Here is a 21,387-nt window from a genome sequence, read left to right on the forward strand (position 1 = left end):
GGCGTACGTATATAGTACCTCTAAGCTCTTGTTCAGGTCGGAAGATTTTGCAATTGCTTTGTGGCTTTTTTTTGGAGGTTGAGGGCAAATGCATTATGCAAACCAGACATCACTGAATTGTGCTTTGTCTGGTACTGTATAGTATGTATCTAATACTATTTTGATCGTTTTGATCTAATAATAGGTATATTCATCTCTCCTAAGTACGGTCTGGGGCTTTTTTTCTGTCTAAGTAGACGTATAAACATGGATTTATAATAGCGTGTACCATAGTGATCGTTCAACCTCGACAAACAGCAAGTAAGTATGTGATATAACTGGAGAAATTATTTCGCATATTTTGGAAACATTGGCAACGGCTTTATACCTTTTGTACGTAATGGTATCTATTTGTCTAACGTTCGTATATAAATAGGTCAGGGAGAATTATGTGTTGCTTTAGTACCATATACCAAAATATATTACCGCAATGTTTGTGTCTTAGGGAAATAACTCACCTCCTGAATGAAACACCACCACCTTTATGGCAAGTAAATGTACAATTGAAAATCAGAAACACATCAGAAACTGCTTCACTGAACCTACTCGTTCCTCAAGTACATTGTTTGATCTGAATGTTCCACAATATTTTTAGGCCTCGCTATCAAAACATGAATTCATTGGACGTACAATATATCTGTATCTGCTTCCTCGTTTAACTTCATTCTAAAACGTTATGTTCAGAATTTTCTACGTACAGTCCTGCCTGTAATACAACGTACAATTTCTAGTACGTTACATTACAGATATAAAAGGTAAAAAATTACGTGCTTAAATATATTTCTTCTTATTTATATAAGATATACTATATTAAATGGCCTAAGACGAAGAAAAAAGGTGCATCTAATAACATTGTGTTCAGCAATTTGCTTAAGAGGCTCAAACTCCATTGGATAAATCTAAAGGACGCGTGTGGATGGATGCTCGCTTACTAAGGCCGAATATACTCATCTCATCATAAATAATTTGTGCGTATTGAATAATACGAAACGCTGCTTCAAGCTGATATCGCGTAAAAACACTGAGCTGACATGTCGCGTTATAGGATTCTGACATGATTATCTGATATATTTTAATAAACGCAGACATATGTAGATTCCAATCACGCGCTCTATGCTCTGACGGGTCGAACTAGACCAAGTTTTCTTGCGCTCAGTCTTAATATTGGACTTCATAGCTTTCGAATTCAGGAACATCTAGTTGTAGGCCGCCCATGCCTAACCTAAAAGTTGCCAAAAAGAACACACATCCCAGCGGCTCTGGCCGTACTTCGTTTATGTATTACTGGGTCAGATTGTATCTCTGAAAATGATCAGAGAGATTTTAGTGAAATTAGGTAAATATGGTTGTATAAACTTCCAAAAAGGGTTAAAAAAAAATAAACCGCGGTAAAACTGTTACGGTCAACAGCGCCTGGCAGGGACGCACTTTTCGTCAGAAGCTAAGTTACAATTCTACGACTTCAATTTCATCTTCAGCTAAATTATACGTTTCAAGAAACGTCGCTGTTGGGAAATCTAAAACCTCTACATGAAAAGTGCTATTTTGGAAGCTGGAATATTCTGATAAGAGTTCAGCTTAGGTCTCTTAAAATCCGTTTGTTACACTTCTGTGCCAAATTGGGTTTCATAGCCATGCAAGTTATATTTGATGTGTATATTGCAACCGCATTTGCCAACTCCGATCGACGTCAAAATATCGCTCTATTAACTGGTTATTCTAACTGCTCTTTGTTTGCCTCTGCCTATGTCTACCAAAACGAAGACGCTGCCCTCTGCTGGACTGCGGTGTAGGCGAAAGATGTACTGCTAACTTCATTCAAAAGACGTTACACCTATGACGCTGGCTCCTAAAAAATGTTTTTAGAAGCCGAACTGTAAGTCCTGGTCATAGCCTATGAACTCCACCCCCAAGTGATCCAATGACAGGAACTCCACCCCTGGCAAGGGCCTCTACACCGCACGTGATAATGGGTCATCTACGTAGCTGAGTATGGCCGCCTTTTATAAATGTTTCGAGTTCCAAGCTATTTGTTTCAAAGTAAGTAGTAACGTTTAGCTTTCTGCTAGCTTCTGGAAGGTTCATATTTAAACAGTTCCAACGAAAGTCAACGCGGCATGGATGCATCTCTAAACCTTTTTATAAACAGTTCTAGTGCAAATGACTATGATAACTATGCCCGTTACACAATGTAACAGTTAGATGAATTGAATTAGGTTTATTAGAACAGCAATAGCAGGCCTAAGTTGATTGATTTCCCATGAAAAAAGTTCACCGTGAATGCGACTCGTTTGCCAACATCATTTCTTATATAACATGTGCAATGGCTAATTATTTAATTTCCAATAAAAATAATCTCCCTAGTCATTTGTAAGCCTGTCTTATCATAATGAAATCCTTATTTGTAAATAGTAAAGGTCGAGGACAGGAAAGAGGATATGTTGAGGTTGAAGGATTCAAGTGCGGTTGCACTTCTGCTTCCCGCAAACGCACGCGCTGGTACTAACGGAACAGCCATCGGGATGGAGAGCATTGCTTACTAACTGTTGCTGTGTTAGTGTTTTTTGGAAATATACAAAAGGTGCAACTAGAGTCCCTTCATTCCATGGCCTTCACATGGCTAGTTCTTCACGCAATTTAGCCGAGTATATTCGAAAGGGTTCAAAAAATTATTCTTAAATGGTAAAATTAGCCAGGTTGCTTTTTCAAACTAATTTCAAAGAAACTGTCGCGTTTTCATCGTTGGCATACACATAATTGTGGAGTCTGACAACATTCTACTCCGGCCGTCTCGTTATCATTCCTACGCTGAAAATTTACTGTTACAGTAGGTAAAAGAGCGACTCGTGAGATAGAACGTATGTGGTACCCGTTAACTATATCCAACGCGGTAACAATTTCGACAGTGACTTGTTGCAATTTAAAACATGTACACATTTTATAATATTACATTTCACGTTATATTGTACACCGCAAATGAACCGGCACCCAGCTACGCTGTCACTCAACAACTACTGCCTGTACAGCGCGAATTTGCATAGAAAGCTGCTTTATGTACCATATTGCTAGATCTAAGAGTTCATTCTCTCAGTTTCAAACTTCCGATTTCGCAATTATGCAACATTTGCAATTTTGCCCCAGTAACACCATGAGATTAGAGGCTAAAGAGCAAGACCTAGCCCGAATGTCATGCCGTTCAGCCTTTTCTCAAGCACTTTAGCTGCGAAAGGGACAGTTTGAGTGCCGTTAAAATGATGCTTTACCGCCGAACATCGAGGAGGAACTAATCTGTCCGAGTCGCGTCACAGGCTAATTGTCCCCGTCGTTTTTGTAATTGAATTATCACTATTTCCTTCACTACCATCACCGCTGCCGCGCTAAGCCGATAACGTTTACCCATGAAGTCCCTAAAACGTAAAATGGCCAGTTGGGTCCTTCATTTCCGTATCTTCTCGTGGCTAGCGTTCGGTGCGCGGCTCTACCCCTGTTGAAATGACACTTCACTCTAATTCCAGCGTCTGCACTCAGCCGATGACAGACGCAGTGCTTAGCTTAGTTTTAGCAGACTAGCTGATATGCCTGCAGGCATAGTGAAAAGTACTCCCACAAGTACGAAGGAAGGCAAACTCACTTACTCCGTTTCATACTGATTTTGCTAATCAACGGAGAATAGCGGGCGGGTAAGTTGAAGGATGTAGTGAAGACAAGGAAAGCGACGCAAGCCAAGATAGGGCTTCTCCAGTCGCCGTACACCGTTTGGGACCGCCGTGCTGATTTTCAGATTATAACACTATCTCAGACCTCCATGCACTAGCCAATGGCCGATGACAGCTGACCGCTGCTCAAAAAAAGTACGATTGAAGGTCTCGCAGTGATACTCTAGCGACCTGAAACTCGGTAATAGGCTACGAATGTCGGCCGCACGGAGTGAAGCCTAAATTCAATAAGAGCGGCCTTATGTGGCAACAGCGTAAAGGAAACCTTTGGACCGGCTGGTTTTGCGAATCAAGCAGGAAATGAACATGATTCAGAAAAGGAAAGAGATTGCAAAACTTCCCAAGGGAGGCTGCATTGAAGTGTCCTGAACTGAGACAATAAGTTGTTGAAATAAAATAGGATAAAGAAATAGGACACCCTCGCAGTAGCAAGAAATATACCAATGATGACTAAGATTGATGGACGCTTTCACTAGTCAAGAAGAAGCACACATAAAAATATCGGCTGAATTTTAAACACCTAAAAAAATTATGTATCCTTTATAATGTAATGAGTTATTTAGGTTACTTAACTCAGATCGCCGGCTTTGTTATCTCTTGCCACGCATGGAGGCGCCCAGTACAGGGCAGACATAAAGTCGTCAGAAATCTTTCGTCGAACTTCACCAGTTGCTTGTAAATAAAGAGTAAATGTTTATTATATATTTTTGACGAATTTAGCCTTTTGGCTTCTTTATGAACAGCAAGATCTAACTAACTTCACATATAGTAATTAATAGCTGCTTCTGTTTATGGATTCTCTATCGGGTTCTTGCGAAAACATTTTTTCCCAAACTGCATGCAGCTCGTGCTAGCTGAATATAACTTCGCCGGCTCATATTTTGAAGTACCTTACGTCAGCAGAAGTCTTATCTAAGCCTCTGAACGTTCGCATATTTTATAATGCGTTGTACATAAAGTATGGAGAATCGTAACCGCAGTGCTTGGATAAGGAAAGTAATTATCGATTAATTTTAATAATGATCCGGTCGGTATATTTTACTTAGCCATACTGAGCCATTCATCTGCGGCGAACTCAAGGACCGGTGACGTGCCGTAAGACACGACTCCATTGGGAAAATAGCCATGCCCAGCAGTATTCCCGCCTCTCGGAAGTCACAAGCGAACAAAGTACGTCAGTGTAGTGTTTTTCTTGCCTTTCTCGAGTTTTTGTTTTCAATAGAAATAATGACTACGTTAGTCAACCAGGCACACAAATGGATCTCTTTGCTCAGACAAAGCCAAATCCACAGTAGAAAGAAGAGTCCATGCAAGGTCGTATCGCTGCTTGCTACGCGAGTGAGCATGATTTGATGGGTGAACACTCTCGGTGATAAGCGCAACTCGGAAATATGTTTTGTTCTATTTTGTTACGTGCATGTCGTGCCGTATGGACACCTAGCGTTCATGTTTAAGAGCGCCCAAAATATTTTTGCCTGGCCAGATCTAATGTTCAGTGTGTAAAATGTGTAGTTTACATGAATGAATGTAGAATTGATACTGTAGATAGGTTAAGTAATGGCGAATATTCGCATAGCCCAGTGTTGGCCTATGACAAAGCAAATGTCCTCATTCTAGCCAATTCTTTTTAAGAATTATCAAGAAGAAAACACGACGTGTACCAATCTCTATATGTGTGATAGGAAAAATATCGTACCATTTAGCCCTAAGGGGGTATTCCGCGTTTCGTTTAATGTGTAATGTGCGAATGAAATCAGTGTGACGTACCCAAAAATCATAGCTAATGAATTGTAAATTGACGTTATTAATATTTTCTATTTCATTGACTTGCTTACATATTTAGTTGCGATCATGTTAGCGTTCCCGAAGTTGATTGCCTGTACCGCATTATGTCATACAGTATCTGTACTACCTATTGTGCATTGGTATAGCAAGAAACCTTGTCCCAGCTAGTCGCTCAATTTACGAATAAATATCACGCCTTGTTCGTTCGCCTATTTCGATTCATCGTCTTCCCGTTTGCGATGCTTGATTGTGTTGCAATGACTGTATTTTGGTTGACAGTGTTTCTGCATCATTAGTTTTACGCGTTGAAGTCAGCTTAAATTGCACTGCGGTCGCATTTGCCCTTGATCTTCAAACAGAAGATAACAAGTATTCGTCGCAGCGATCATGACATTAGCAGCAACAGCTTTGACAATACTGCTGATGGGTGAAGAAGCAGAGAATAAGATTTCGTTGACTAAAAGGGTAAAAGCTGTTTCCAGTTATGGCATCAGTCCTGAAAGCACCTTGGCCGGACATAGACCATCGTAACAGAAACGCAAGCGAATGCCCGCACACGTACAGAAACTGCAAAAAATACCAATGATGCCTGGTTCCGCTGTGAATTTATTGAAGGGACGCATGAGGGGTTGCGGCTTGTACATAAACGTTACAATAGATGGCTCGCGCTTCAATCAGTCAGTTGCTTCGTGGTAATAGCAATATATAATGGCTCAATTCTATAACTTCCTGGTAACTGTCGGTTCCTGAACTGCGCATATACAATGGAGCAAAGTCGTAACAATAAGTGATGCAAGCATTACTACCTCGAACGAAACGACTGGTTCTAGTGGATCTAATCTATTACTTATTTTTTTTTATTATTTAAATTTGTATTATATATACGTATATATATATATAAATTAAAAAAATATTACTATTATGATATTATTAATCTGACAGTTCTAATCAATTACCACTAAGGTATTATGATGTGGAAAATGCAAAGAAATAATTAGCCTATGCAAGCATGACGGGAAAATCCTACCGGAATATTGTATCGTCCTGATCTCAGCTATTGGACTCCTCAGAATTTGTTAGATTCACTTAAACATGTTTATGTTAATCATTCACGAATCCAGGCTTACGTAAGGCGTACTGAAGATGTGTTTTTATCCTGTCACACCCTATGCGGCTGACAGACGCCTTTCTAGATAATTTCGATTTCCGAATCTTCGTAGAGTACACATTCGAAGCAATTCGTTACGTTACACGTTAATGCTGCACGGCTGTTGCGGTAGGGTTGCACCAAAATAGTAATTTTTCTTCAGCCTCTTTAGACCATGCCATAAATAATTGAAGTGAAAATTTACTTAATAGAATAAAGCGCAGCTTTGGCTTCGACTGATTAAGCTATGCGTTTAGGGCAAGCTATGTGCTAAGTATATGGAGATTAGGGAAGATTGTTTTAGCTAGGTAGGTATGTTCGTTTCATGAATGTACATACAAACCCCAAGGTAAGTTTTGGAACGCCCTGAACGATTAGTTTCTATGCCCTATCGTGTTTAAGTGCAGTGGGTTCGCTGTAACAGAACGGATATCATAGCTAGCGTGTCTGTATAATTGTGTAAAAATCAAAACACTCTTAACGAATAGCTGATGTCTAAAAATATATAAAATAAGCTGGACGGTTCATCAGCACGTTTATCACTAGATGAAATCAAAAAGTGACTCTTGTTTTCTATACGTTCCTTGTAGCGTTCAACAATACCATGGCGACTATATGACTGACAAAGCAAGTACCGACAACAACGATAATGAACTTACACAGAGAACGGTGCGTGCGGCCCAACATTACATAAGTTGCAAAGCTTCCTACAGACGAAAAGTAAAGGTGTTTTCTTCCTCTTAGAAACAGTGCACAGTTGTAAAAATGGATTAAGATCCTTTTGGATCTTGTAGTTTTTGCACAGCACATTGGTGGTATTATTAATACTTTGTCGATAGTTACATCCGTGCTGACGTCCATGAAGCATCAAAGTGCGGACCTTCCGAGTGTAGGGTCATCTCGTCCAACAGTTCTAACTGTTGGTCGGCTTATCTCTCGACCAATCGCATCTCATGAATCCAACTTCTTTCTCTCTAGTTCGCTTTAAATTCAAAGATGTGCGCGCGAACTTGACGCCGACAGCTAACCGACTTTGTGTCTCCAGCACCCCGCTTCACTGTGTTCATATACAGAGGTCATTGGACGTGAGATCGTCGTATTTCCCGGAAATGCTTCGTTGAGATCTGCTTCTTCGTGTTCTTGGTTAAAAGGACTCTTCTATCGGGGTCGGCATCGAAATGGCCACCCCGCAGAAAAGACTGTTTTAGGCTTCGCCAAGCACACAAGCCTTCAGCCTCGAAGCGCCAGTTTTCAAGAGTCCGGCTCGCTCCAGGTTATTCATTCGCCTTGTCAGGAAATCGAGGACATTTACAGGCACGAGAGAATGAAAAAAGAGATGACAGCACGGAAGGACCGAGACAAGGTAAAAAAAATAAAATTCAAATATTTATAATCGTTGAAAAGGGCTGGTAACTAAAAAGGTTGGGTTATTGCATTATGACATTAAGTTCAATCACTTATTGAGAAAAATTATTCCTCTCTGGCTTGACCTTTATTGTCGGAAACACTGCCTAAATTTCTACATGCTGTTACAATTTCTTAAACATGAGGCATATATGTTAATACTATATATGCTTAATTATATTTAAATTGAGAATGATGAAAATGCGTTACTTTTCGAACATCTGATACCACTATTTATCGCTTAACTACGACTCCTTTTTGTAAAGTCATTTTCACTTAGATTGGTGGTCCAAAAAATCCGATCTTCCCTAACTTTCTAAAACGTATCCTTTAAACTTAGTGCCCAATTTAAAGTAATGCTTATAGAAGTTTCGAAAAGTATCGTTAACTTGTATCGTTGAAAGTAAGTTTCAAATTTAAGTGCAAAGAACCTGCATTAGACCTGCAGTGTAATTTCATTGTAATATATTAGCTTGGTCACTTAACCATCCAATTTAGCTTCAAATATACTTTGCAAGAAATGCACCCCTACAAAGGAGTGCGCAATATTGTGCATTTCAGAATAGTTCATTTAATTATTTGGAAAAAAACAATAAATTATTAAATAAATACGTGAAATAAACCAGTAAAAACTTATGCGAGCTTTAATTAGCTCCACCGGGTTTTATTACAGTTGACAGCCATTACACAATACTTGTTCTATTAGTGGAACATTTTAAAAATTAACGCAGATATTAATTAAAAATAAACATTTGAGAAGTTATCCATGCAACGTCACCTAACGAATTTTTAACCAATTTCATACCAGTAACTTGTTTCTTGTTTTCGTAATGTCAACTTTCTTTAAAAATTATGTCTAACAGAATAGAAAAACCCTTCCTTTTTGAAAAATTTGCCGTTTGCTGCCATTGCAAAACAATGTAGCAGCGCGGAGAGCTAGCTACATGCCTGTGTTCTTTCGCTGTTTTGTGCTTTCAAATAATATCGATCGAGACATTACAGAGAGTCACTACTATTATTACGTCATTGAGAAAAGTTTTTGTGTTGCTGGTCGTTAGAAATCTGGTCGTTAAGAATTGAAAGAAGGATCGCAGCTGCACTACTGAGGTAAACATAAGACTGCAGGACTTCATCTCTTAAAATTCAAATCAGCTAATAAAGCTGTACAATACTATCCAAGTGTCTGAAATTGCACTATTCAGCGGAAAACAGGCCATATACAGGTCGGAATACAGGTTGCGCAGCATTGAGATCTTTTGGGGGGTTCAAGAGAACAAGTTCAGGTATTTCCATCCCATAACAACGAACGGTAGAAGTTACGTATATATATATATACGTAACTTCTACCGTTAGTAATGCATATATATATTGGAAAAGTATTTCCAGCTAGATGGCTTTAAGATCTTAGATAATATGTATTCTGAGGTCGGCATAAATAAATGATATCTCCGCAAAAATTTGTTAATATTTTACCATTCAAATTACGATAAAGACACAGATGCTGTCTACGTCTATAAATAACTTTGTGCTGTTCACGGTCAAGATACGTTATCGGAAGGGACGGCCCAAAGATGACTTTATCACTTTCGTTCTGGAAATTTCGATGTAAGATATGCGCGTCATCCTGGCCAGTCAGTTACGAAACAAGTTATAAAAGTTGACACTTTCTAGGTTGACACCTATTACAGACAGGTATTACCAATAAACTACGCATTTACCATCACACAATTTTAAGCCATTTTAAAATGGCTGGCTACAAAAAGAAGCTCGATGCTAGCATGCTACACGGTTTTGCACAGCATAATTTACGCGACCGCATTTCTCAATACGAAACGCCGCAAAACTCTACAGTAACGAGCCAAAATTGTGGCAAAGCCCAGACCCACGCCAAACAAAGTCAAATTATGTGTTTACAATACAAGGTATTGAAAAAAAAACAACCAGAACTAGTGAACCTAGAAGCGCCATATTCCGCCGTAACAATGCTAAACTACAGACATTTTCAGCTATTTGACAAACATATAAAGAACTTGAATGGTAGCTTTCAATGCATTCGCAGGATGGTAGCCTCAATATCAGACTATCATCTGTTTCGGCCTTTGTAAAGCTCCCTCAGCGATATTAATTAAGTTTTGATGGGGACACGCAAAAATTCATGGTCGAAAGTTTTCACTCAGGAAGTTTCAAGTTCCACTGACGAGATTATATGCTTAGAAGAAAAATGACAGAAGATGATTAATCGAAAGGGCGAATATTTAGTTTAGAAATATTATCTAAAAAAGATTCGCTTCAATTTTGTCTTGAGCTGATCAGTACCTTTTTTTTTTTAACACATATACATACAGCTCATAACAGGGCTTCGTTTCCCTAGTGTCGTTAAGTAGATGGTTCATGATCTTTTATCTATGGCGGCTGAACTTGGATATTTCAATCTATTCAATATTCTATTTGTTAAAGTTAAATTAAACTTCGGCTCTTCCTTATTATGTATTGTTTTGCCGTATAGATAACTATGCACATTGACTCGTATTAGTCGATTTTCTATATCAAGTAAATTAAGATTGGTAGTTGAACTTCCATTCTATTTCCAGTATCGAATTGGCGCGACAGTATTGTATTTTATCACTGATAAAACGTTTGCAAAATTTAGTTCAACTTTGCGTTATGCCGAATGTGTTTCTTCTATTCTCGGCTGCAAAAAGTATGTATTTCATACGCTTTCTGAGAGCAGTTTTTGTCACCTGCCATGCCTGACAATCTACTTCAAAGACGGCTCTAGAAGTATGCTTAGAACATTTTCAAAGGGGTCTAGACATGACTCGGCGACTAACTAGGATTTGCTGAAGTAGCGAAATCTGACTACACTTCTTCTTAAGCAAGAGATTAACTTCTCCAAACCGTTTAAACGACTGGAAACTACCGTTTATTCAGCCGCGACAGCTTTTCCGAAAAGCTATTTGCTGGACGTACACGTGAAACGGGACATCCCATGAGGCGCTGAACTCCTTTCGAAACGTTATTCGCGAATGCAGTATTTGCTACCTTGAAGTAAAGGTACATTTCAATGGACGGGATTTATGGTAAATGTGTGAATATTTTTCTATCGGTTGATCTGTATTAGCTGACAGTTAATACTAAGCTTATAAAAGGAGGAAAAATTTCTCGAGCGTTATATCGGACGCCATTTTTACACCATTAGATATTTGCACGTTTTTTTTTTTGAAGTTTGAAAGTGACACCGTGCAGTCAGTCGCGCCATGTTGCGTCAGCTTGAAAGGGTTGTATTCTGTCTCTTCAGCTATACAAGCTGAAAAGGCGGAGTTGTCCTTCTTCTTGTGTTTAACAGGAACAAGGACGCATTTGGTCATCACGAAATTCAGCGGAAATCTTCCTAGCTGAAGTAGCAAACTTACAGCTTTGAGGTCGATATCATCTTATTTGCTCAGGCTTGCGACCGCGTCATTGAAGGAAGCCAAAGGAACGCGGCTACAGGTACCCTGTTCTCACGAACACTCTATTTTCGTTAAAAAAAAAAACAAAACTGTTGACTAATCTCAAATAGCGCATTTACCCGAAAGAAACGTTCTGAACGAGTCAGGGTTAGAGTCTCTTTGTTCTCTCTGCATTGTTCTGTGACTTGGCCTTGGCGGCTTCGAGGATTTTGTCATTACTATTATACGCCGTAATGTGGAAGTACGTTAAACGTCACAACCGTGATATACTTAGCGCACTAACAAGATCAGGCAACCGGTTTCGTTTCATAAACATTAGCCGATTTACATTTTCACACAGCTACTGTTTGTTGCATGCTGACATTTTATATCCATTCGGTATTCATTCTGTGTGTATATCAACTACATATCGAACTGTTAGAAAAATAACAGATATAACAGATAGCTATGTAAGTGGAGGTGGCTAAACTGTAAACTTTGTCGCCTTTGTACCGTTGAGAAGTTTTACCGAAAGTATACTTCATAGCGATACGATACTTTTACGTAGGTGATTCGCTGTTTGTTAGGGAGCTCTGTTTTGCGTTTCTCCATTTCGTCTTCGGAGGTTTGTAGAGGACAAAACGATTATTGTTGTTGTAAAAAAAGAACTTGTGTAGAAGCATGAAATAAGCATAAGATACATTCACAAATGATTAATATGCCGTGCGCGGGAAAAGAGTGGTAATAACATACAGTTGATGTAATAATATAATTCCGATCAACGCAATATATATATATATATATATATATATATATATATATATATATATACACATAATCAGCAGAATATGCATTGTGTTGAATCGTTTGAGAAGAAAATCGCATTGTAATGTAAATGTTCCCCGAGACAGAGTATCGTTGAGCATCGCACATCTTCAAAAAACTATCCGATCCAACAAACAGCAACGATGTGCATCAAATTTTAGCCAAAAACACGGTAATTCGAGGTGTCCAATGTGGACTACAACGATTTAACAAACAATGTCTCAGACACGGATATCCCATATTATCGTTGTGTCCTGTATACCAATCATGATCATCCATCCAGCCTGACTTCTCGTCCGCAAGGAAACGAATCATTGCGGTGCCGATCAAAAGGAAAACGATTTGTACTCCTATAAGATACTCTTCACTTGTACCTCATAGAGCAAAATGTTGATTGTAATGGGCAGTGAACATTTATAGAAAGAAATTCATCGTCCGAGATGTACTCCTTTCAATTCAAACATAACTACTCCGTGTTTAGGTTAGCGCTATTTCCCTCTTATCTGAAATAATGACATGGAACTTCATACTTCCAGATAGTAGTTTCTGATAGCTTTTTTTACTGACAGGAGCTTTCTCCGAGTTATCGCATTGGACGGAAATTCTTACTGTGGAAGTTGCCAAAAGCTAAATATTACGACTAGCTAATTTCACCAACTACACCCTGACTGAAAAGAACCCTCAAGCGATTTGGGGTGAGCGACGAAACTACGAAATAGGCCACATTGCTTTACTATTGTGCAACTTCCGCGACATAGAACCATCGAACGCATGTCAACAATTAGTATTCAGAAAAAACAGAAGCACGTCTGAGAGCTTCCAAAGATCTATGTCAGCTTCTGTAATGTATATATTGTACATAAGCTTAATCATGTTTACCTTTTCACCCTTGACCTGAACAAAGGTTTCTGTAGACCATGTGGCAATGTGTGATCCAAGCTTGCTTATCGCTATAGTAGATTTTAAAGGATTTTCAAAATCTAATTTTTCAAGATTGACAAAATAACTCGGTGTAAAATTATCTGAATATTTTGGACATATAAATGTACGACACAGTATTGTACAAGTTACATAAAGCCGTGAGAGATTTGAATGTAAGAACATCTATGAGCTACGATGTATAGCCGATCACAGCTCTGCATTTAGTTGCGAAGTTATACAGAATATAATTTGAACTCGTGCCGACATATGCGAGGCCAGTACGAACGCCCCGCCAGAGAACGAAGCTTCTCTTCCAGGTTTTGCAGGACCCTATCTCATGGAAGTGTCAATGCGAAGTTGGGGAAGTGAATCTGCAACCTATCCTCGAACTTTTACGCAAAGTTTAACAAAACGAAGATAACGTAGTTCACTATAATCCTGAAATGATTACATCTCATGTGTTAAGGCCACAACTTGCTACAGGCGTAATATTCTGCCAAAATTCAGAGCGATCGTATCCCCTGAGAGAGTTCGTGTCAATGTAAGTCAAGTAATTTAACTTTAACTAAGAATAGGTGTTTCGTAAGCATAGCTATTGCATAGATCTATCGAAGGGCCTATTACACGCCAATGCGACATCGTGGCCTTCGTTATAGGAAAGGATAACATTGAGCTTTTTGTATTCTTGGGAATCTCGCCGTGTGGTGCTTGCAGGTCCTCCAAATAAAAATAATTAGCTCCAATCCAGTACAGTTACCCACTGAATGTACTACGTTTCTTAATTACTTTAATTAAGAATTAGTCCTTTTAATTGGGCCTAACTATTTCTTTCAGCCCTTTCGTTTATTAGTGACAGATGATAAACATTCGGATTGGACACTTATTGCGATACGACGCGCTTCTGCCAGCGAAGATTGAAATCACTATGAAAAATTTTGGCGCTGAGTTGAAGCAGAATAATCATTAATTGTTGGCCTGCCTTATCCGGTTAGTACAACTAGTTTCAATGATTTCATTTCGTAACGCTACTGTTGTTGCTGCTGTTATCGTCGCGCTAAATACTTCGCAGAAAGCCAGAGTTTGTCCCTAGGACCCAAAAATCCCTTCATGTTTATGTCATTAGCTAAGCAATCGTATACACACACACTCACATTGGACAATCGCCATTATGGGGCAGATGCAATTGATTTATTGACGCGACCCACTAATGGCCGAAACATGTTCGACTCATTTTGCGCGACCCACAGCCTCAGTTGGCAAAGAATCGGTACGATGTCAGTGAGTGCGACGGACCAGCGACACCGTGATACTTCAACTAGCGTTACGAGAGCATACTAAAAATAATGCTGGGAAGAATGATAGATGAAAGCAATTTTGCTCTGGAAGCTTGCTATGAATTCGGGCAACAATCCTTCCTAGAACATTATCAATTGAATGTGAGACCCGTTTTCTGCCGTCTAAAGTGAAACGTTTGTTTTTTTGGGAGAGCCAACAAAAGCCAACCAGCTCCCCTATTTCAAGCCGCACTTAACCGTGCGTTGTCAGTTACCTTCCCATAGGGCACTGACCATCTAGACTAGAGTTTACATAGATGAATTCGGATCTGGCCTGAAGAACCAGCTGAGATTTTTTGCCTTATCTAGTTTTGAACAATTAAGCGTATGTACGAGGCTAAGGTGATGATCGCTTGACGGATATTAGTATAACAAATTATAAAAGATACGGCATGAAGGAAGACGACACATGTATACATGAGTGTTTGCCAAATCTCATACTACATCACCTTGATTGCCTGTCGGATGGTTAACACGGAAATAAAAAACGGAAAAAATTTCTATCTGTTGTCGTAGTCCTTATAGCTGAATGAAAAAATGATAAGAAAAAAAACGGCCAATCACAACAAGTACTGTTAAAGTAAAAGCTAAAAGCAGCACGTATTTAACCAGGCGTAAAAAAGACCCGTTTGAAAAATACTTCGAAACAATTATTTCTGTACAATATCTTAAATCTGCACTCGCTTAAGCTACTATTGGGACCACAGGTCGCTCATTTGATTTTATTTCTCGTTCACGTAAAGAGTTATTACGGCGAGCCACACTAGCACCTACACTACGGCCACAATATGCTTTACTCAGGCTATGACGGACTGAAAACGGCATAAATGGTTTCTCGCTGTGTCGGTATCATTCCGCGATTGGACGTCCTCGCGTTGCTAACCTATTCCCAACCGGTTCGGGCATCTCGAAATCAATTGTTTTATCATGCCCTTTTTGCTCTTCTCCTTTTTAACTTGGAAATCGTATCTAGTTTTGCTTTCGCCAACGTCACCGTTACAACAACAATCTTCGCCCAATTAGATTACTGCATATAGTGCAAAGTATAGCGATGGACGCAGTAAATTTTTTTGCCTTGTTGGTTTCAGGTCCCTTTCTGTTTGCTTCATTCTATGACAAATCGCTCTTATTTCAGGCAGGACAGCGTACTTAGCAAGAAGCGATGTCATCCGACAACTAGACATTAACAGGGCAGCGAATGAATCATCTGTGGCAACGGCTCAATAATACGTCGCAAGTAACGGCTGGATCGTGATGGGCCGTTGTCATCGTACAAGCAACAGCAAACGGTACTGCCGTTGTTGAAGCCGCTGCAATTACTACGACTACCGCCAGGGATGGTGTGTGTCCCTGAAAACGGTCAAGTTCACACAAGGAGGAACCAATCGCTTGCTCAAGAAAGAAAAATATAGAAAGACTATTCAACTGCGGCGGCAAGGACGTCCTCCGGTAAACAGAGAGTACTCGATAAGTGCTCTACAACAGGAGACGGCCAACGATTAGTGTAATAAAAATAATCGCGATGTCGTAGTAGTCCGTAGGTGAGCGCTTGCGGACAGGCAACCCGTCTGTCGAGGATTAGTTTAGTAATCGCTGATGTACCCTCGCCGCTGAAATGGTGAAGTCGTGGGCTTACTATATTCTGTTACGACAGCACTCCTAAACGGAACAGACGCAATGCAACTTTTATCTTCAGTAGCTTCGACATCGTCTTTTTTTGGGTAGTCGTCCCTTTTGCGGGGACTCGGCGCGTTTATCGACCATCAACAGGGTGACGGGCGCATCAGTGGCAAGAAGGCTAAGAGTGATCGAAGAAATTATTGACAACAAATTGTCGAGGATTTCTGTACTGAAGATCTTTTCTCAAGCCGTGAACACTACGATCGCAATAAATAGGCTATTTTGATGATGAAATGTGCTCGACACAATAAAGACTTATTACTTGGTACGCATGTAGTTAAGGGGCCTTCTATTCGTCTACGGTTTTTTTTTTATCATTCTGGCCTTTGTTGCTATTATTTATTACGTACAAACATGTATGGCCCTTTGTTGGCTATCATAAGAGGCAAGGCGCGTAAGCTTTTCGCTTTCCTGGCAATTTTCACCAACGATTCATCTTTAAGCATCGGAAAGGTAAACTGAAATAAACCGAGATGGAGCTATAACAAAAGCACTGCATAGGTATCTATTGTGAATCTGCTCTATATAAGCGGATGAGTATTTACCACCGACCGTGACCTTTGCAAAAACATCTCCTAGCCGAACTGATATTTAGTCAGCAATAAAGTTATGCCTACGCATCGCAGCTAGGCTAGTTCTATGAGTGTCAAGGTTTCGATCTACAAATTAGAAAAAGATACGTTTATTTGGCAAAAAGGTATGCATGCATAAGAAATAAGAGATCAATATGTACCTCCTACTTCACGAAAAATATGGTATGGAACGGAAATTATCTAGTCAATCGATGATTCCAATGCATTCGAGTTGTCAGCAGTGAAACTAACTTACCCGACTTTTATATATAACATGCATATATCATTATTATTAGGTGAACTATTGGGCCCTTGTCTTGCGTTTGTTTTACTTCGATATTAACTATCTTCACTCGTCGATGTAATACCCAATAAAAAAGAAGTTAACTGTAGCACGGATACTGTAACAGCTGACCCAGTAATTACCCGACCCATCTATCGTGTACCACTTCTGCAACGATCCCGTTCTCCCGTAGGAGTACTTCATCAGTCATGTTGCCTTTCTGCAATTATTCCATCGGCCGCCTATTGTAATACTAAGCGTATATTCGCTGCGTTTTTGCAGAGACTTTGCTTCCTTAACTCCATCACAACTCTGTGTCGAGTAACGCCATTGGCCTGGCTTAGGTAATTTATTTATTGCTCTGGTGAACCCGTTAGTTTTTATTGCAGCTTGATCGCAGTTATTACATAGACACCATATGCTACTGGGGGGTTGTATGTTTGCTTTTATACCCCAATCCCGATACCCTGCTACAGTCATCACGTTGTTTTATTGGAGTCTCACCAAGATTTTACCCCTTCCTCGTACTTTTTATGTAATGTTGTTCGTGGTTGCCATATGTGTATATGTTACATTGTTAATCTGTAACCGCGCTCACGTTCGCATTCACCTTTTGCCGATAATTTATTTTCCAATAGTCGCACAGCTATATTTCGTAAATTGTCGGCCATTTTTACAACGAATCATCACATTTTCTAATTGTATGCCTAATTTAGTTAGAGTTTATACAAATAAGTAACTTCCGAAATTTCCGACCTTTATTGAACACGATCGACTAAATAGCGCCAAGTTACTATTACACTTTAAGAGAGAAAGGAGAAAAAGTACCCGTTTTAAAAAAATATTCACCTAATGCATCATATATATCTATAAATATGATGTGCAGCCCCCGTTTCGCATTACGATAAAATTCTGCCAGTGCATAAGAAATTAGGTAACAGTTTAGAAGGACAAACCAGTGAATTGAAGAATTATGGTTTGTGGTTACTTCCGTTCAAATATACGATTTTCTACCGAACGTATAAGAATGTTTATTACAAACCAGGAGCTCATGCACGACAATAAACTAGATAAATGGTAGGATAAGGCCAAGGCAAGCCCTGAGGCTGTTAAAGTATTTTTTCTGAACAGAAATATAGAGGAAACCGTTGTTGCCATATCTAATACGCAAAATACGTATGTTTGAGAGATGTTCAAGATTACGGAATTCGTCTCTGCTTGTATTTTTCGTGCAGGACGCAGACTTCTGAAGCGTGTAAGACTAGACTGTTTATTACGAAATCGAAAATAGACTTTACTTCTAAAGCTCTTTGCGTAGCATAGGTCCTATTTTTCTTTTGTAATTGAACTATGGATTCCACTATGAATAGTTACCTAGTTAACACGCCACTATAGAGGTCTGAGGTATGAGAATCACTAATATTTCGAAAAGTCATGCCGCCGTCATGCCTGATTGGTCTATTAAGAATTTGCTGGTATTCTAAAAAATATGGTAATCTGTGGAAGCAACATTCGTCGAGTATGCTAGATAACCGAAGGACCCGAACGGTAGCCCCTGCTACCATGACAGTGTGCCATAACCAACAGTTAGGCATAGAGTTGTTGTATACTCGAGTGGTTCAACTTTGTTTTACTTTTTAACGCAAAATTTATTCCTCGTCTTTTCCAATTATTGAGAGTACAGTTTAGCCGTAAACTCAGGACTAATGAAACTGTTGTGGATGATACTTACGCTAGATCATCAAATAGACACCATGAGCTATCGGAATTGTCTGTTTGCTTTTCAGTAATGTTCCACTGGTTAAGTTACGTCCACCTAACTGCCTGCGATGATCACGGACATTGTTTTTACATCTCAGTGCAGGAATGGGCCACTGTTACCACATAAAGGCGACCTACGCCTTTGCGTATTTATTGCCAATCCTCGCTCAAGTCATTTATTTAAATGATAAAGTAAACGGTTGCTTCTGGAATCTTTTTCACGCTATTTCTCATAGTAAAGCCTCTACCGTACGTAATATGTTTTGGAACTGCAGTGGCCGTATACATACGGCCGCTGCAGTTCCAATATAAAGCTCATATTTGTAAACTAGTTGAATCTTTTTATTTATGCTTTTCTGCTAGGGGTTTGAAGGATCTGTCCAAATGAACGATTTCAGCTTTCGAAGAATACAAATGAATTACGAAAATCCGTATAAAATAATATCTGTATAAAATTCGAGCCATTTTGAACGAGATTAACTGTTCTCCCAATTCACACTGATCGACTTAATATATTTAGTGACATAATGGCAAAATCGTACTACAATAATCGCGAAATCATCAGAGTATTGACCTAAGGGCGTACAGGCTCAAATGATAATGCATCTGGCCCGTTTTCCAATCCAGTTTTCCTTATGCGGTAGCAATGCCACGAGATTTTTATTAGGGTGGAGAGGAGGGAAAATTGAATTTTCAGGATGATCGAGTAAATGTTCAGTTGTAACGTAGTATCCGGCAAACGAGAAACACTAGCATTTTTCCATGTTTGCTTTTAACGAACGACCAGCATCTGAGTGCTGGTCGAATAGGATAGTTTAACTACTGAGTAAAGCTGTTTGCCATTACTGCTTGATCTTTTACATTATAACTGGAATACGTTTCGTTGCTTTGGTAATTCGCTTGCATCAAACGTGTTCCGGGTTTGATTGAAAAGGTCACTACACGCTAGCGGAAACATTTACGTTGAATCGCCCATCAAAACTTGCGGAAAAACAAATAAAACCTGAGAAGAGGGTGATGATCCCGACAATAATAGCAAAGGAACTATTATGACGACCACGACAACAGGAATAAGCGTATAAAACGATACATAGAATTCGTATGCGCTTATCGGTGATGGCATAGTGGGCAGCGTGTCTGCGTGATGAAGTTTAGAGACACGTGGTTCAAATCCGAGTGTGAACGCACGGGGACTGTTTTGTGATCGAAGGCGGCCGTATGACAACATGCTTAATGGCGGTGTCGAGCGCGGAACATGTAAAACTCAAATATATATTATGGTACAAAAAAAGTGGGTCCTACTCACTCGGGCTTTTTGAAGAAAGAATAAGAACATCATGTCGAGTTAAATTGTTATCTTAGAAACTACCCGGATCCAATTAGCGATCCACATAAATAAGAAACGAAATATGCAGCACGACTTCAACATTACGAGGTAGGACACCTCATTTCTTCGGCTGTCTCGCTCAGTTATCCTGATATGCTCCGAAGTATTTCATTGTTTTTATCTCATTTATAATATATTTAGACTTATAATCAAAATTGATCCAACATGATAACTAAAAGCATATAAGCTTTCTTGCAAAAACAACTATTCAGAGGTACGTATTTTAGTCCGTGTTCGCTGTTAGTACCGTGCTTGGAGAGTCAGCTACCTACAAGATTCACAACGTTTTTTTGATTGCTTTTATTTGGTCTCTAATAGTTTTTAGTATTGATCGAGCATTGTTAGAAGACTATTTGACATCATTTTCAGTAGCTTTTCATTCATTAGCTAGGCCAACCCGATTTTTAACAACACGATGAATCTACTTGAATGATGAAGCGCTAAAATTCGTTCACTGAACTACTTTTGCAGGTGTCCTCCTGAGCAAATGAATTTCGTTTTTTTTTTTTCGTGTGAAAAACACAGTAGACCTTGTTAAAAAAAAAAGTTCTGCCGGCTTGTTTAGGCCCACAGCGTAATGTACTTTTTGGTGATTTTCTATCGTCATAGTTCATTAAAATTGCTCTCCTTTTCTGCTGTTTCAATCACTCTGACCATGACTTCGTTAAAGGGGCATTCTACTCTTCATAGTTTATTGTTTTTACTGCCTTTTTGTCTCGAGGGTCTCTTTTGATAAGACGTATTCAGTTGAAGCCCGAAAATAGTCCTAGATACCGTTTTAAAAAGCAATTCATAAGGTTTCTATACGGATGGAAGATCAGTGACATTTCAGAGCGAAGAACTAAAAATGGTGATAGGCTTTCATCTAGTCTGTATTTACCTAAGCTGCAGTTAAGTTCTCATATATAAATTTGATAAGCGTATTGTCAATATATTGCGGCCCTGGGAATATCCTAATCGGGGTAGATTTTATTGACTTTCTTTGAGTTTTGTTGATTTTTTATTACTAGCGACCATGTCTATGATAACAATTTTGCCAGAAGGTTTTGCAGATCCAGATATTCAGATTCAGATATCTCAGATGTGTACCATTGTAATAACG

The 21,387-nt window shown here is 39.2% G+C and overlaps 1 protein-coding gene and 1 long non-coding RNA gene across 5 annotated transcripts in view; one reads left to right on the top strand and one right to left on the bottom strand.

Annotated features, from left to right (window-relative positions):
- Positions 1-21,387, bottom strand: part of LOC111243321 (cytochrome P450 4V2-like) — a 183,979-nt gene that overhangs the window by 74,815 nt on the left and 87,777 nt on the right. Inside the window, exon 1 of one of the 4 annotated variants that reach the window (XR_015318400.1) lies at positions 7,347-7,554. The exons of 2 other annotated variants lie outside the window; for them this stretch is intronic. The gene's annotated coding sequence lies outside the window, so the exon portion shown is untranslated. Of the gene's footprint in view, positions 1-7,346; positions 7,555-21,387 lie in introns of those variants that run through there. One more of the 4 variants, XM_022788681.2, reaches the window with a different exon arrangement.
- Positions 12,953-16,538, top strand: LOC147758954 (uncharacterized). The gene is made up of 3 exons (XR_015318559.1): positions 12,953-13,809; positions 14,103-14,255; positions 15,738-16,538. It is a non-coding gene; the product is annotated as an uncharacterized LOC147758954 (long non-coding RNA).

This window comes from Varroa destructor, unplaced genomic scaffold, assembly GCF_002443255.2.
Source record: "Varroa destructor unplaced genomic scaffold, Vdes_3.0 BEIS01000001.1, whole genome shotgun sequence".
Lineage (NCBI taxonomy): Eukaryota > Metazoa > Arthropoda > Arachnida > Mesostigmata > Varroidae > Varroa > Varroa destructor.